Here is a 17,451-nt window from a genome sequence, read left to right on the forward strand (position 1 = left end):
GGCCCATGGGATTACCTGGCGGAGAGGACAAACCGGGCTGCTATTTGAACAGGTGGGCACCCACATCCATCCACGAGAGATTTACATTTGCTGGCACAGAGGGTTCCAAACCACAATTGGAATCTTCCTTTTTCAACTTGCATCTTCTAACAATTCTCTGTATGGTTAAAATGTCCAGATTCCCCCGCAGTGCATCTGGAGGAAGGCTGAGCCGAAGAATCCCCACACTTGGTCTCCCCTGGCCACTGTCTGTCCTTGGTGCTCCTCCCAGCTCCAGGATTCCAGGGTGCTCGCCTTCACCTGGGGGCATCCCTGCTCCTGTGCAGCTGCCTCCAATCTCCTGCAGGCCCGTTTCCAGTTCCCCGGAATCTGCAGCTCCTCTGGCCTCTGCCGTCGCCACTGGACCGGGGCCAGAGTGTCCACGCGGCCCCAGGCCTGAGTCCGCCCAGCCTCTCATCAAACGCTCTTGCATGATTGTGTATGCAAGAGTATTCTAGGAGTGGAATTGCTGAGTCAAAAATCATTCAATTATACAATTTTAGGAGATAATGCAAACTTGTTTTCCAAATTGTTTGTACCATTTATAACTGAACCCAGTAATGTAAGAGAGATCCTGTGAGTCTGTATCTTCTTCCACTCTTGTATTGTCACTTTAAATTTTTGCCAGTTAGAAGGCTGTAAAGTGGTATCTCATTATGATCTTGATTTGCATTTCCCTAATAACTAATATTGTTGCACATCTCTTCATGTGTTTGTGGACTGTATGTAATAGAATTCTCTCGCTGGACACAGGCTACCCAACTAGAGAGTACATTTTCTAGCCATCCTTGCATTGAGTATGATTATGTGATTAAGCTCTGGCCTAAATTGACTCTTTGTAAGTGGAGATGGTATGCTCAGTTTCTAGAAGTATCTTTAATGCGATGGGAATGTGTTCTTCTTGTCTTCACCATCTTGCCTTCTGGCCGCAGAAGTTATAGCTGGCGCTAAAGCAATCATCTTGAACCATGAGGCAGAAGCCATATGTTAAAGATGAAGGAACTACAGAGAAGGTACCTGGTTTATTTGTCTATACCTGGGCCCAAATCACACTGTCCTAATTACGGAAGCTTTAAAATAAATCATGGTATGCCAAAGCAAGCATTCCCACTTTCTTTTTCTCCTTTAACAATGTCTTGACTACTCTTGGTCCTTTGAACTACTGGAATTTTGAATGTTTGTCAAATGTGACAGATTGAAGATGGCCACAAATCCTTTGACACTTCTCCTACTGGGAGGTGTTCTATTTACCTTTCCCTTGAATCTGGCTGGTCTTAGGGGCTCATGGCAGAAGTGATGCTGTGTGACATCTGAAGCTGGATCAGAAGAAACCTTTCAGCTTCCCCCTTGGAAGTCTCACTCTCTAGACACTCTCTCAAGTTATTCCCTCTCAGGATGCAGCCACCATGCTATGAGAAGTCCAGCTTGTAGGTGCTATAGTTGACAGCCCCAGCTGAGTTTCCAGCCTCCAGCCAGCATCCACAGCATCATGGGAGTGAGCCACCTTAGGCATCCAGGCTAGTTGAGCCTTCAGGTGACTCCAGCTTTGCAATGAACACCTGTCTGCGACCATATAAGAGACTCTTCTATTTAATCTGTAGATCAATTTAAAGAAAACTGATACCTCTATAATATTGAATCTTCTAATCCTTAAATATGGTCTATCTTCTGTTTATTTAGATTTCTTTAATGTCTTCAGTATTTTATAGTTTTCTCCCTAAAGGTCTGTGCTAGAGACTTATTGTGCCCACCCATATTCAATTCTTCTATCTCTTCCAGACATATGGAGGATTATACTTCCCCAGCTCTCTTGCAACTAAGCGAAGTTGTGTGGTTAATTTGTCTAATAGGTTGTGAGTGGAATTGACAATGTCCCTTTTGAGCCTGTGCATTCACTTGCTAATGTAAGACTCTCCAGCAGCTTTTTTCCTGCCTTGGTGATGGCGGAGGATGCCTCATGGCAAGATGATGGAGCCACAGGATCAAAGCAACCTGAATTACCAAATTGCTACCTGGATAATCACCCAGACACATGGCAGATTTTGAGTGAATGAGAGTGAAAAATCAACTTTTTGTGTGTGTTAAAGTACTGATATGTGGTTGACTAATAGAACATTTTATATTGTACATGTTTTGATAGATTTTTTCTTACATACATTCTGATGGTAGGTAAATAGTATCCTTTTATTAATTTTATTAATATTTTCTAACTGCTTATTCCTATATTCTATATTTCTATATATTATTTTTATGTTCTATTTTATATTATATGTTTTATTCTAATAGAATATATTTTGCATATTAATTTTATATGCAACAAGCTTTCTAAACTTTCTTATTGATTTTAATAATTTATCTATAAATGCTTTTGGATTTTTGCACATATATTCATGGATGAAATTGGCCTCTAATTCTCACTTCTTATCACCCTTGTCAGGTTTTGATATCATAAAATAATAATTCATAAAATAGGCTCATATAGTAAGTTGAGAAGTATTCTCTCATTCTCTCTTTTCTGGAAGAGTCTGTGAGGGGATCATGATTATTTGTTCCTTAATATTTGTTACTCTTCCCAGTGAAATCAACCAGGCTGTAGTTTTCTTGTTGGGAATATTTTTGACCACTAACTCAATATTTTTAATGGTAATAGGACTATTCATTTTTTGAATTTCTTTTTAAGTCAATTTTGAAAGTTATCTTTTTCTAGGAATTTGTCCATTTCATCCAAAAATTTTAATATATTGGCATAAAGTTGTTCATAATATCTTCTTCTTACAGTCTTTTTATGAATGTGACATGTATAGTTAAGTCCCCATTTTTGTTCTTATGTCAGTCATTTGTGCCTCCTCCTTTTATTTTTCTTGAGCAATCTCACCAAAATTTGACAATTTTATTAGTCTTTTCAAAGAATTTTTTGATCTTCTTGTTGTTTGTTTGTTTTCTAATGCATTGGTTTCCTCTTATCTTTTAAAATATATTTTCTTCTACTTTCTTTGATTTATTTTGCTATTATTCTTCTAATTTTTTGAGATATAAATATAGATAATTAATTCTCATCCTTTCTTCTCTTTGAATATCCACATTTAAGACTTTAAATTTCCCAGTAATTACTGTTTTAGTTGTTCCATTTTTATATCCTCTTTGACCAATGAATTATTTTTAAGTATGTTTATTAACTTCCAAACAAATGGTGATTATATTTTTGCTACTGATTTCTAGTACTATGGTGATAGAACATAATTTTAAATATTTATATTAATTGAGACTTGCTTTATGGTCTAGTATATGGTTAAATTTTGCCAAATATTTCATGTATACTTGAAAAGAATGTGTATGTTGCAGTTGTTGGGTGCGATAATACATTGAAACTATCTCACTGATTTCTGGCTTTCATTGCACTATTGAGAGTTCTTTGTTTCCTTTAAAGTTTGTCCTTTTTCTCTTGCTGTCTTTAAAATCTTCTCTTTGTCTTTGGTGTTCTAAAGTTTTTTCTTATGTGTAGGTATGGATTTCTTACTGTTTACCTTCCTCTGGATTTTTATTTATCCTGCTTTTGGATCTATAAATTGTTGTCTTTCATCAATTCTGGAAAATTCTCTTCACATACTGCCTCTGTCTCATTCTTTGTTTCCTCTGTTTCTGGAACTCCATTTAAACATATGTTAACTTTATCACTCTATTATCCATGTCTCTTAACATCTCCTTAAACTTTTCATCTCTTTTTTCCTCTGTGTGAGGCATTCTGGGTAATTTCTTTTGAACTGCATCCAGTCTACTAATTCTCTCTTCAATTGTTTCTTGTCTGCTGTTAAATTTGTCCATTTAATTATTTTAAAGTTCTATGATTTCAAACTTTGTGGAATGAGGTAACATTGTTATCATAGGCTGAACAATAGCCTCCCCAAAGATGTCCACATCCTAATCCTCAGAACCTGTGAATATGTTACCTTACATGGCAAAAGGACTTTACAGATAAGATTAAATTAAGGATCTATAGATTGGGAGATTGTCCTGGATTATATGGGTGGGCTGGATCTTGCTGATAGTCTTTTTTCCTTTTGTGTTTAGTGTTTTTTTGTTTTAAACTGTGAGCTATTTATTTTCCCTGGAATATTTTGTTGGAAATTCCTTGAAGCTGAGGATGAAGGTGTCTTCTTTCAGAGAATGTGAGCTTGCTTCTGCCAGGCACTTAGAGGTACCACCAGTCTTGAACCACTTTCAATGGAATTCCTGACTTGGAGGTTTTTGGATCACCCAGGATAATGTAAACTTGGGCTGCAGATCAGCTCAAGTGGATAGAGGGGATAAGAACCTTTCCATCAGTTTAGCACTGAGGAGGCTTTCATTAAAGTCCCCTGGAGGTGACAGTGGGGTGGATTTATTTGAGGTTCAATCTTATATTCAGAACATACCCTTTGGACTCCTAGCTTTTTTTTTTTTTTAATTAATTAATTAATTTATTTATTTATTTATGGCTGTGTTGGGTCTTCGTTTCTGTGCGAGGGCTTTCTCTAGTTGTGGCGAGCGGGGGCCACTCTTCATCGCGGTGCGCGGGCCTCTCACCATCGCAGCCTCTCTTGTTGCGGAGCACAAGCTCCAGACGCGCAGGCTCAGCAGTTGTGGCTCACGGGCCTAGTTGCTCCACGGCATGTGGGATCTTCCTGGACCAGGGCTCGAACCCGTGTCCCCTGCATTGGCAGGCGGATTCTCAACCACTGCGCCACCAGGGAAGCCCGGACGCCTAGCTTTTTAAAGAAATCTTCTATGAAATTCCTCACCTTGATTCTGTCAGATATGAAGGCTATGGAAACTGAAGCTCAAGTTTGCCTAATTCAACAGCTGTCCTCAAGCTAAAGCATATTCTTTGCTCTGTTTACCTGAGTTTCTGCCTTCCCTTAGATATTAACCTAATAAATTCTTGCTATCTGGCCAGCTCTTCTATGCTTTTAAAATAATTCGTATTTTAACTTGCATTTTTACTGTTTTACTCAGAAAGATTAGTCCAGAGTCCAGCCAGTCATATTATTGGAAATAAAATTTCCTCTAATCCTAATTAAAAATCAACCTAATAGGAAAATTGGCAAAAGACATGGTAATTAATTCACAGAAGAAATACAAATGGCCAAAATAAATATATGAAAAGATGCTTCATCTCACAAGTAAGCAGGAAAAGGCAAATTAAAACAATAATGGGGACTTCCCTGGTGGCACAGTGGTTAAGAATCCGCCTGCCAATGCAGGGGACACGGGTTCGAGCCCTGGTCTGGGAAGATCCCACACGCCGCAGAGCAACTAAGCCTGTGCGCCACAACTACTGAGCCTGCGCTCTAGAGCCCGTGAGCCACAACTACTGAGCCCACGTGCCACAAATACTGAAGCTCGCACGCCTAGAACCCGTGCTCTGCAACGAGAAGCCACCGCAATGAGAAGCCCACACACCGCAACGAAGAGTAGCCCCTGCTCCCCACAACTAGAGAAAGCCCGCGCGCAGCAACGAAGACCCAACGCAGCCAAAAATAAATAAATAAATAAATAAATATGTTTAAAAAAAGATAATGAAATATCAATATTACTCTGGACCATCAGCTTAGCAAAAATTAAACACTAGTAATATTAAATGCTTACACTGTTGGAAGAATGTAAATTAGTGAAGTATTTTTGGAAAGCATTTTGACAGTGTCTATCAAAATAACAAATGTACATACACATTAACCCAGGAATTCTGATTTTAGAAATCTTTCCCAAAACAGCACTTGCATATGTGAACAAAGATATACTGTGTATAACTTTGCAGCATTATTTGTATTTGTAAAAAAATTTAGAAACCACTTAAATGTTCATCAGTAGAGGAAGGGCTTGGGAAAATATGCATGTGTAGATTTTGCCTTCATTAAAAAAAAATAATAAGATAGGGGAATTCCCTGGCAGTCCAGTGGTTAGGGCTCCACACTTACACTGCAGGGGGCACGGGTTCGATCCCTGGTCGGGGAACTAAGATCCCACATACCGTGTAGCATGGCCAAAAAAAAAAAAAAAAGATAGATCCATATGGATTGCTCTGAAAATATCTCTGAGAAATGTTGTTAATTGAGAAGAAAAACTCAATGTAATATATATATCATGTGTGTGTGTGCACCCATGTACAGTTGGCTGCTTACATGTATGTAAATGCATAGAAAGGCCTGAAACAGTAGTTCTCAACATTGGCTGCACAGTGTAATCACTTGGGGACTTTTAAAAATACTGATGCCTGGGGACTTCCCTGGTGGTCCAGTGGGTAAGACGCCATGCTCCCAATACAGGGGGCAGGGGTTCGATCCCTGGTCGGGGAACTAGGTCCCACATGCATGCCGCAACTAAGAGTTCACATGCCACAACTAAAGATCCAAGTGCTGCAACTAAGACCCGGCACAGCCAAAATAAATAAATAAATATTAAAAAAAAAATAGTGATGCCTGGAACGCACCCCAGAGATTCTGAGGTAATTGGTCAACTTGGGCAAGGGGATTTTAAAAATCTCCTCATGTGATTCTAGTGTGCAGCCAAAGTTGAGGACTACTGTAAAGAATGAAGCTCATTAAAATGTTGGCAGTGGGGACTTTCCTGGTGACACAGTGGTTATGACTCTGTGCTCCCAATGCAGGGGGCCCTGGTTTGATCCCTGGTCAGGGAACTAGATCCCACATGCATGCTGCAACTAAGAGTTTGCATGCCACAACTAAGGAGCCCTGGAGCCACAACTAAGGAGCCTGCGAGGCACAACTAAGGAGCCCACCTGCCAGAACTAAGACCTGGTGCAACCAAATAAATAAATAAATATTTTTAAAAAATGTTGGCAGTGATTAACTTAAAGAGGGGGATAGGAATGAGATGAAAGGGGACCTTCATATTTTGCTTTTTAATGTTTGAATCTTCCACCAGGATAATTACTACTTGATAACAAAAGGGGGAAAGAAAAGAATCAGAAAGATTTCCCTATTTCCTCCTCTTCCTCCACAACCTCTCCTGTACAGAGTTCATAATTCCTCAGTGCTATCTCAGAAATTCATTCGTTGACTCAGTAACTATTAATTGAATCCTACTTTGTGTCAGGCATATATTTTGGCTCTGGTGCTTTTCATACTAGTTATCATTAATCTCATACTTGGCTATTTCCCTCACCTTGGTCCCTCTGTCTCCTGCATCTAGCACAGTGTCCGCCACTCAGGAAATGTGAATTTCCTGAGGCTCTCCTCTGGCCTGAAGAACCCCTCAGCACCATTCAGGAGTGACTGTACTAGAAGGATAGGAGCCTTTAACTTGTGCTGAGAGGCCCCAGGAACATCTAGCTAGGTAAAAGGGGACTTCACATTTTGCTTTTCAAATTCTCTTCCCCCAAAGCCTTGAGAAACTCCTGCCAGTTCAGTACACACCACCCCCCAGCCTCTGCGAGGGTCCCGTTTCTGCAAGGCCACTCTCAGCCAGCAGGTGGCAGCCCTGTGCAGGGATTGGGAGAGCATCCCCACCCCACAGAGTGGAGGCTATAGCAGAGGGTTCTGGGGTCAGGTGCAGGTGCAGGTGCAGGGTCTTGGCAGGACTAGTGCACAGGGGGAGAGCGGTGGAGTTCGATTTATGGCGCAAACCACAAAGGACAGGAGAATTATTTTTGTAGGTCATCATTAGTCAGCTTGTCTGGGTACCCAGAAGTTTCATGAGTTTTCTTTTACATTCCATCTGCAGCGATGCCCATTTGGAGGTGCCCCGTCCAGGCCTTGGTCCTCGGGAGACCTCTATGTCCCTCCCTCACCCCTGCTCAGTTCCTCAGCCTGGGTCTTGACCCTTCCTGTGTATGTCTTTGCTGATAGAGATGATTGTGGCAGTGGGGGAGTGGAGGTTGCTGGTTAATGTGTCAAATAATGGGTAACATCCTGGGTGATACAGGTGCCTGTCAGGTACATTTCCTTCTGGAGTCTCCGTGTGGCGGCCTTAAGGATTAACAGTGAAGGAACTGTGCAGGTTATCCTCCTTTTGATCTCTGAGCTGCTGGGGTCTGACAGGAGTTTACCAGAATGCTCTTTTCTTGTCACTCCAGTTTCTCTTCAGCCTAGTTCTCTTCACTGCCTTCTGTCTGTCTTCCTTCTGTCTGGCTTCACCCTTTCTCCATCTTTTCAGTTTTTGATCTTTCTCATCTTACTGTCTGGATCTTTCCATCTTTTTACCCCTCTAACTCTCTCTTAAGCCCTGATAATATGCATTGTTTGGAGCACCAGCTTGATTCTCTCTCTATCTTGCTCTCTGAGTGTCATGCCGTATCTCCAGCCATCTAATCCTCTGGGCTGGGGTTTGCAGGAGTCTTGACATGTGGAATTCAATCAGAAAAAAAGGGGGAGTTTGGGGGAGAGCACAGTGGCAAATCTGCAGATAAAGAGCTCAGAAAACGCTTGGGTCCAGTTTGGAGCACAGAGCAGCCACCTGTCAGGAGCCAAGTGTCCTCTCATCTCATCCTCTTCCTTTCTTCCAGGATCTTTTCCCAGCATGAACCCCCCTATTCCTACCCTACAGGTCTGGTGGCAGGTACAGCTGGGGCCAGAGGTCAGTAGGGAAACGGCCCAACCCAGTTTAAGGACTAGGAATGGTACCCAGCAGGGTGGGGCGGAGAATGGAGGAGGTGGCCTCTGACCCCAGCTCTGGCCCCTTCTGGGGGTCCTGTGTGACCTGCCATAGGTCATGCCCCCTCCTCCCCAACCACGATCTACATCACAAAACCCACAGCTCGTAACTCAATGCCAACCAGGGAAGCCTGGGATTGATTTAGGGCCCCCTCTGACCAGTTCACCCTCACTAGACTGTGGCCCCTGGGGTGGGGGTGGGGATGAGGGTCATGGGTGAAGTTCAGGCAGGGGGGTCCTGCCCACCACTACATCATACCTGTTGCACTCTTAGTGGACTTTTTGGGGGAGGGGTCCAGACACAGGAGTTCAAGGTTCTCCCTGACCAGCCCATTCTTGCTGGCTCAGCTCAGGGCCATGCTGAAGGAGCAGCATCCATGGCTTAGTAGGTGTTCAGGGTCAGCATCCTCAGGATTCAGGCCCCAGGCATCTTACAAAGCAAAAAGAGCCTCCTCACGCACCGAGAGAGCAGATAGGTCCTAAGTAAGCCCCTCCACCCATCGCCACCAACCTCAGTTATACTGAGCTTCTCAGGGCTCATCTTCCCAGCCTGGGGTTCCACAGTCCACCACCAATTACATATATGTTTCACCTGATGCATTTCTTGTTGTTAGCTTCCATCCATCCACTATTACTTTCTGGAGATATCACTAAAGAATCTCCTCCATTTGGAATGTTTCAAACTTTTTTGACCATCACGCACAGTAAATACATCTACCTTCAGCCCCAGGACACACGAACATACATATAACTAAAAGCAAAGTTTTATAAAACTATGTGATGCACTGTGATATTTTCTTTTTTTTTTTTAATTAATTTATTTTTGGCTGTGTTGGGTCTTCGTTGCTGTGCGTGGGCTTTCCCTAGCTGCCGTGAGCAGGGGCTACTCTTTGTTGCAGTGCGAGGGCTTCTCATTGCGGTGGCTTCTCTTGTTGCGGAGCATGGGCTCTAGGCACGCAGGCTTCAGTAGTTGTGGCACGCTCTAATGTTTTCTACTCCATTTTACTTTGTTGTAAGAAAAAATGTTTAAAAAATAATTTTACAAACAACTAAGGTGCTGACACTTACAGTTTATAAGTAACCTCTTACATTTTTACACCTTCACAAGTTGTAAAGCCCATTTTACAAACAGGAAAATCCACATCATCTTCATAAAAGCCAGTGAGAAGGTAAGGCAGGGGTCTTTCATTGACCCATTTTATAGATGAAGAAACACAGACTCTGAGAGGTTAATGGACCCGCTTGAGATCACCCAGCTGGTGAGTGGCAGGGATGGGCTTCCAAGCCAGGTCTTTTCCGTGCTGGTTTGTGGTCCCCTGTACCCTGTGGCTTCCCTTCCTCTCCTCCTCAACCCTCCCAATTGATATCATTATCTCTTTCCAGTTTGAAGGCCATCCCTTCTGGGGGGAAGATGGAGGGACAGAACATCTGAGTAATTCTGTTTTCCATGTCATCTGTTAGCCTTGAGCCATCTGCCGATTCCACTCTCAGCCCCGGCCCTCTCTCCCTGAGAGGCCGGAGTGGGGGGAGAGGCTGCTTTCTGGGGTCTGGACTCAGAATACCCACAGAACGCTCACTTTCCTGCTCAGAACCAACAGCAGTGGACTTGAATTACAGGGCGCGCAAGGGAGTGGAGCGAAATGGGGGAGAGGACTTTCTGACGTCAGAGGGATAAAACAGTAGGAGTCCCCCACCACTCTCAGGGTCTTGTCTTCACGCCCCTCGCACCTCCACCTTGGTAAGGCTCCAGAGCTGCTGGGAGGATGAACTGATCCCAGCAGCCAGAGCCCTGCAAGCTGCTCGGGGTGAAAGCAAAGGAAGTCCATCTTACAGGGAGCTGGGGCAGATTTATGGGGCCTCGGGTGTGGCCGGCTGTTACTCAGCCTCTGACTTTTTAATTCCCCAGCCTCCTCACCCACCCCATCTCCTCCCCAAGAAGGCCTTTGTGCAGGACAATGAAGAATCTATAAATTCCGGGGGACAGGGATGTCGGGGGAGGGGAGCACCAGACACTTCAGCTCAGCATAGATAGCAAAGGGGGGCCTCCATGGACCTGCTGCATCTCATCTGATCCACGCTGGAGCTCAGAGAGAACAGTGAGCCAAGCCTTTCCACTGCTTTTGACAGATGAAGAAACAGGCTCAGAGGCAGAGGGTGTCTCTAGTCCCTGCTTCGTTCACTCTACCTTTGAGTTTGGGTGTCAATACATCACGGTATTTATTTTCCCTCTCTTACTCATCCCCTGGTCATTCCCTCAAGCCAGGCATTCACTCAACAAACACGTGTATTCACTCAACAAACACTCATTGAGTACTAACTGTGCCAGGCCGAGGACAGAGGCAGACCCTGGCCCGCCCTGGAGGAGCACACAACAGAGGGCTGTGACTTAGAGGGGCCAAAAGTGTAGCTCTAACCCCAGTTTTTCAGGCTGGCAACCTGCACCCTGATCTCTTTCCTCAGCAAGCCCTCTGCAGCTGATGACTTCCACAAGCAATTTTTTTTTTTTTTTTGGATTGAAGTATAGTTGATTTACAACGTTGTGTTAGTTTCAGGCATACAGCAAAGTGATTCAGTTATACATACATATATATCTTTTCTTTTTCTTTCCAGATACTTTTCCCTTATAGGTTAGGGCATTTTTTAATGTAATCCTGCCCAGGGCTCTGGGAGTTAGGTATTGTGTATGCCTCCCCCGACACTTCGTTAATATGGCCCTGAGAAGGTAAGTGGTTGCCCTCTGGCGGAGGGCAGAACACCAGGACCCAGGCCCTTGCCTCTGCATCACAGCTGCACCTCTGAGTGCTGTGGGGACCCAGAGCAAAGGCACAGGCTGTGGCCTAAACGTCCTCTACTACTCACTTGCCCAAACTAGCCCTGTGCCCCCATGCTGACCCTTCCCTGGTGTTCTGGTCCACCTTGCTGCAGTAGTTATTAAATGCCCCAGCTTCAACCGTATATTACTCACCTCACGCATCTATTGTACAATGAAAATTAATGAATCCAACGCTGATGATGCGTGTGTATGTTTGCTGAACGATCACACATTGTGTGTGTCCTGTGTTTCTCTACTTGTAAACTGACGATATTAGTATGTACTTTGTCACACAAATTAAATTAATTAAGCCATGTAAAGCACCTAATGCCTGGCACATAATAAATGCTCAGCAAGTGTTGGCTGCTAAGATTACCGTGACTGGAAACCACAGGCCTGCCCACGTGTATGAGGCATTTGGGTGAACACAGCGGTTTGCAGCTGGCCCCTCCCAGGGAGCAGGCCCCTTAGAGGTGACCAGGTGGACTAGTGTCCAGTTCATTTCCCAGGGACTCCTGCATTCCTGAAATGTATGGAAATATTGAGCACCTTCTAGGTTTGTGCTGGGCATCATGCTAGCAGAGAACAAGAAAGACACCTGAATTCATGAAGCTGGCATTCTGGTAGGTGAAACAGACCACAAACCAAGTGAATGAAGAAGATAGTTACAGAAAGTGGTAAGTTCTGTGGAAGACACAGATGAGGTTAAGTGACACAGTACCTCAGGCAGATGGGTGTGGGGCTGCTTCAGTATTGTGGTCAGGGCTGATGGGGAGGTGACATACCTGTGAAGGAGCTGGGCAGAGCGTTCCAGGCAAAGGGACCTGCAAGGCCAAGGCCAGAGGTGGGGAAAAGCTTGTCTAGTTCAAGGAACAGAAAGGCAGCCGGGGTGAGCAGTGCCTAAGCAGAGGGGGGAATGACGGAGGAGAGGTCGGCATAGGCAGGGGCAGGGTGAGAAGTTGGGGCTCTCTTCCAAAGGAAGCCATGGAGGTTGTTTAGCAGGGAGTGACATGCTCTGATTTGTTTTCTGATTGGTATTTTTAACGCCCCCCTGGCAGCTGTATGAGTTGACTGTTGGGGAACCAGGAGGGCAGACAGAAGCCTCTGAAGCTGTGCAAGGAAGTAGGAGTAATACGGGCTTGCACGCTGGAGAGGTTGGGGGCGGAGTCTGATCCAAGATACGGCTTAGAGACAGAAAGGCCAAATTTTGCTAATGAACTGGACAAGGGAAGGATGGGAGAGGAATTCGGGAAGAGAGAAAGGGCCAGGGAAGCCCAGTTTGTAGAGCCGTGTCCTGGGTCTTGAGAGCCCTCTTGTTCTCTCTGGCCCTGCCCCTGCCCCTGCCCCTGCCCCACACAGGCCACCTCGAGCCATCTGCTGCCCGGCACACAGTCCGCCGCCCTAAAGCGGGGGCAGTGCAGGCTTGCTCCTTCCATCCCTCAGTGAGAAAAGGTGTCCCTTGCCTTCCTCCAGAGTCAACACCTGCCAAGGCCCGAGCTTGGATTTCGGACCCCATTCTAAACTCCCGGCCCTTGTTTAGATCACAACCTGCACAACCGTACAGCTCCCCTCTCCCCAGCCTGAACCCCTGGCCGGACCTGAACATCCTAGGAGCTCTGAGACCTACAGGCGCGGGGCTTGGAGGGACAACCGGCCTGAACCCACTCGGGCTGGGAGCGGGAAGGGAGGGCTTGGCCTTTCCTAAGGGAATCTCCCAGCCCCGCTCCCCGGGGGAAGGAAGTCCCCTCCCGGACCTGCGCCCCTCACCCCGCTCGCGGCCCAGTCGGCTCCAGGCCGCAGAGGCCGCCGCCCCTCCCGCCCGCGAAAGCTTGCGAGGCCGATCTTCCGGCCTCAGGCTAAGGGCGGGGGAGGGTCCGAGCGGTAATTGCTGCCATCTGCTCCCTCCTCCCCTCCTCCTCCCCCAAGCCTGGGGGAGGGGCCGAGGCGTACCGAACGCCCCCCCTCTTACGCGCACGCCCGCCTCGGGAGGGGAGGGCGGGAGCTTCGGGGTGACCCGCGAACCCGCCTTGGGGCGCATGCTGGGGGGTACCGAGAGCGCCCCGACCCGCCTCTCTGGCTGGGGACGGGGATTCCCCTGCTGGAGTCACACAGCTTCACACGACACAGAGTCCCACCGTTCAGGTTCTGCGCCCGGTGGGGTCGAGACTTCTGAAGCATCCTGGGGGTTGTCCCTCCTCAACTCGCTGACGCACGCATTGGTCCGTGGTTAAGTCTTGCTTTGGGATATTAACGCATCAATCTCTGAACAGGACGGCTGTGACTGGTGTGGGTGGGAGGGGAGGGTGAGGAACCCAGGGGAGGGCCTGGAACCCCCCTGGGAGAGGCAGGGTGGAGGAGACAGAACTTGGCTCTCAGACACCTCCCTCGGGCTGGGCGGAAATTCTCGTCCAGTTACTCCTCAAGGGTGGGGCATCTTGAATACGTTCCTTCCCCGCTGTTTCCTCCTCTGTAAAATGGGGATACCCCAGTAGCTACTTCTTGGGTGATTCCACAGAGGGCTAGTTGCTAGCCTTGCGGAGACCAGGAGCATCAGGCCCGCCCCTGGTCTTGGGGAACCCCCGGGGCAGGGGGAGTGATGACAGGGGTTGCCTGGGTCCTGTGGAAGGTGCTGTGACAGCTGGGGACCCTGAGGAAGCAGAGACTCCGCTGGGGAAGAGGGGGTGGGCTAGGGACAGGAGGCCAGGGAACAGATGATGCGAGCAGCCTCACTGGTTTCAAGCCCATCTCCTGGGGTCTCTGCCACATCAGCTTCAAGCGGTGAGGATGTTGTCCTCTCCATCCCTGTACTGATGGCAGCTCTGGGGGCATTGGGGGTGCTCACAGGGCAGAGTACCCCACTGCCCTGGCGCAAGGAACCACTGCCCAAATGCTTACACATCTTCACACACACCCTCAGGGGTCTAAACAATCCCCCAGGAGCAGAAGCACAGGTGATCCTGAGTGAGATTAGGCTCCCATATATATCAAGCCCTCACCCACCTTCTCATGTCAAGGTCCCTGGGTGACACAGGTGTCCTTCCTGCCGAGAACCTCGGACCTCACCTTGCAGCACAGAATGCCTGCTGCCTCCCCTCCTGCAACCTTGCCAACTCCAACAAACCTGTGTTTGCCACTGAGGCCAGCTCCAGAGGGGCGGAGCTACAACCCCTCCCCCCAACCATCCCCATCACCCACCTGATGGCCTGATTCCTCAAAACAGGTGAGCCCTGCGGATGCTCAGCAGGCCTGCTCCCAGCGCTGGAGAGGCTGTCACTATAGGGTGGGGATGCAGTGTGAGATGTTCTGGAATCCTAGGGACCACTGGACAACCTGAAGGTATTGCCTGCCGGAGGCGTCAGGAGGCTTCTGGGTTTGGGCTGGAAGGAGAAATAGAAGTTCATGGGGCAGGAAGAACAGCACGTATATTCAATATCCTGTGATAAACCAAAATGAAAAAGAATATTCAAAAAGAATGTAGGGGACTTCCCCAGTGGTCCAGTGGTTAAGAATCCGCCTGCCAATGCACGGGACATGGGTTTGATCCCTGGTCCGGGAAGATCCCACATGCCTTGGGGCAGCTAAGCCCATGTAGGACAACTACTGAGCCTGCGCTCTAGAGCCCCTGAGCCACAACTGCTGAAGCCGGCGCGCCTAGAGCCCGTGCTCTGTAACAATGAGAAGCCCGCGCACCGCAACGAAGAGTAGCCCCTGCTCATCGCAACTAGAGAAAGCCCATGCGCAGCAACGAAGACCCAGCACACCCCTCCCCCCAAAAAAAAAAAGAACATGGGGACTTCCCTGGTGATTAAGACTCCGAGCTTCCACACTGGGCGCAGGTTCCATCCCTAGTCTGGGAACTAAGATCCCACATTCCGTAGGCCAAAAAATAAATTAAAAAAAAAAAAAAAGAATGTCTATATGTGTATAACTGAGTCACTTTGCTGTACAGCAGAGATGGGCACAACATTGTAAATCAACTATACTTCAAAAAAATGTAAAAAATTAAAAATTAAAAAAAAAAGAACAGCATGTGCAAAGACTCGGGACTGTGAAGGTAGTGATGTGTCTGGAGCAGGAGTGTTGGAGGGGAGGAGCTGACTGGGATAAGGAGCAGAGAGGTGCGTGAAGGAGGCTGAAGAGACACATACCTTAGACTTGGGTTTGTTGTAGCAAATTGAAGTGTCAGCACAGGGAGGGACAGAAAGGAACATAAGATGCTGGAAGGAGTGAAACTGACAGGAAGTAAGATAAAAAGGTCAGTGCCAGCCCAGTGATTAAAAAGGCCATTCACTCATCTGGGTCTCAGACCTGGGAGACAATAGGGACTGGTGGGGACTGTGGTGCTCACGTCAGCCCCAGGGATCCGTTCTGGAAGACCAGTTGCTACTCAGCTCCGGCCAGTTGTTGCCATGGCAGCCTGTGAGCTTAGTATTGTCAGCTATTTTCAAGAAAAATTACAAGTGTAGATTTTTATGTGTTGCCTCCTGGTTTTTAAATGTTGACAACTATTTTTTAAATCTTTAAAATGGTGTGTGTGTCTAAAACACACATAGCACAGATATATCTGAGGATGCAAACATACTGGAAGGCTGTTGGAAGTTTTGTAAGAGGGAAATGATCTGAATAACAGGCTTGGGTTTTAGAACGCCCACTCAGGGGCATTATGGAGGATAGGCCTGGTCAGTGAGGGCAGTTGCAAGTGTCAGGACCAGAGGGGCTGAGGCCTGAACAAAAGCAGCTAACCTGGAGAGGAGGGAAGGCCCCAGGCACAGTGTAGGGGTCTTCAGGGATTAGCCTTCCCTGGGGGGTTATAAGTCGCCTATCCCTTTGTCCCCTTTGACACTGCAAAACATCATCTAGTGGGCGGGGAGGCCTATTTGGAGTGGGATGCCCCAGAAAATCCCCAAGGTTGCACTTTAGCAGGCCACCTGGAAGAACTGGGTAAGATATTCCAACAGCCCCAAGAGGGAGGGGCTGTGTTGGGGGAGGGGCTCAGGAATCCGCCTGGCCTTCAGGAAGACCCCAGCCAGCCCTAATGGGAACCACACGTGGGGTGAGCTGGAATCCTGGATTGCCTGTGACGTCTGGCTTTGGAATCAGACACTTGGCTCAGGTCACTCCTGACCTGCTGAAGTCTGAGGCCTCCCAGCCCCAGCTCCCTTCGTAATCGCTGCCAGACATATTCTGCCCTGCACCCAGCTCTGGGGCCTGCCTGGGTCCTGGAGAGGAGGTGCCTCTCAGCTTCCCCCCACCCCCATTTCCTGCTAGGAGAGCACCTAAGTTCTGGGGAACTAGGGGTTCTCAGACCAGAATCCTAGGCTTCCTGCTGGGCCAAGGGTTGATGATCTCAGACTAGCAGAACAAGAAGTCCTTTCCAGTGTCCCCCCAAACAGCATGCCCTGAACTTCACACGCCTCCTGGTGCCCTGAGCTGCTTCTGGCCTTGTAGTAACTGGTGCCCTCGGCCTCCATCCCTCCCCTGTAGCATCTATGAGGCGCTCTGTGGCTCTGGCAGTCACAGCCTCTGCCATGCCCCACAAGGTTAATTTCCTGCAGGACCTCAGGCACCAGGAGCAGGGAGCAGTCCAAAGGGCAGGGGAAGAGCCTTGTGAACAGGTGGTTTGCTCCTGAGGATTCTCTGTAAAACTGAGGAAGGGAACAGGTTTCTCCTAGCATATTTCCTGGTGCTCTCTCTTCCCCCTAACTCAAGCACCTCCAGGCCCAGGAACTGGAGCTGTGTCACATGATATTTCAATACAACATGGAGGGTCTAGGAAAATTCCCAGTCCTTATTTGAGTGGCTCACTCCAGCCTTTGGGCCATGGCTGTCATCACACCTGCTAAACCCTCTTCGTAACCCTCTAACTATAGCGTGTCTGTATGTGTGGGTGGGTGAGTGGGGATGCACTTCCTGCTCAATCCAGGACCCTCCCCATGACCCCCTACAGGCCCT

The 17,451-nt window shown here is 47.4% G+C and overlaps 1 pseudogene; it reads right to left on the bottom strand.

The window, feature by feature from the left end:
- Positions 1-146: 146 nt before the first annotated feature.
- Positions 147-1,009, bottom strand: LOC133101684 (uncharacterized protein C10orf143-like; annotated as a pseudogene).
- Between the last annotated feature and the right edge of the window lie 16,442 nt (positions 1,010-17,451).

The sequence above is a fragment of the Eubalaena glacialis genome, chromosome 11 (assembly GCF_028564815.1).
Source record: "Eubalaena glacialis isolate mEubGla1 chromosome 11, mEubGla1.1.hap2.+ XY, whole genome shotgun sequence".
Lineage (NCBI taxonomy): Eukaryota > Metazoa > Chordata > Mammalia > Artiodactyla > Balaenidae > Eubalaena > Eubalaena glacialis.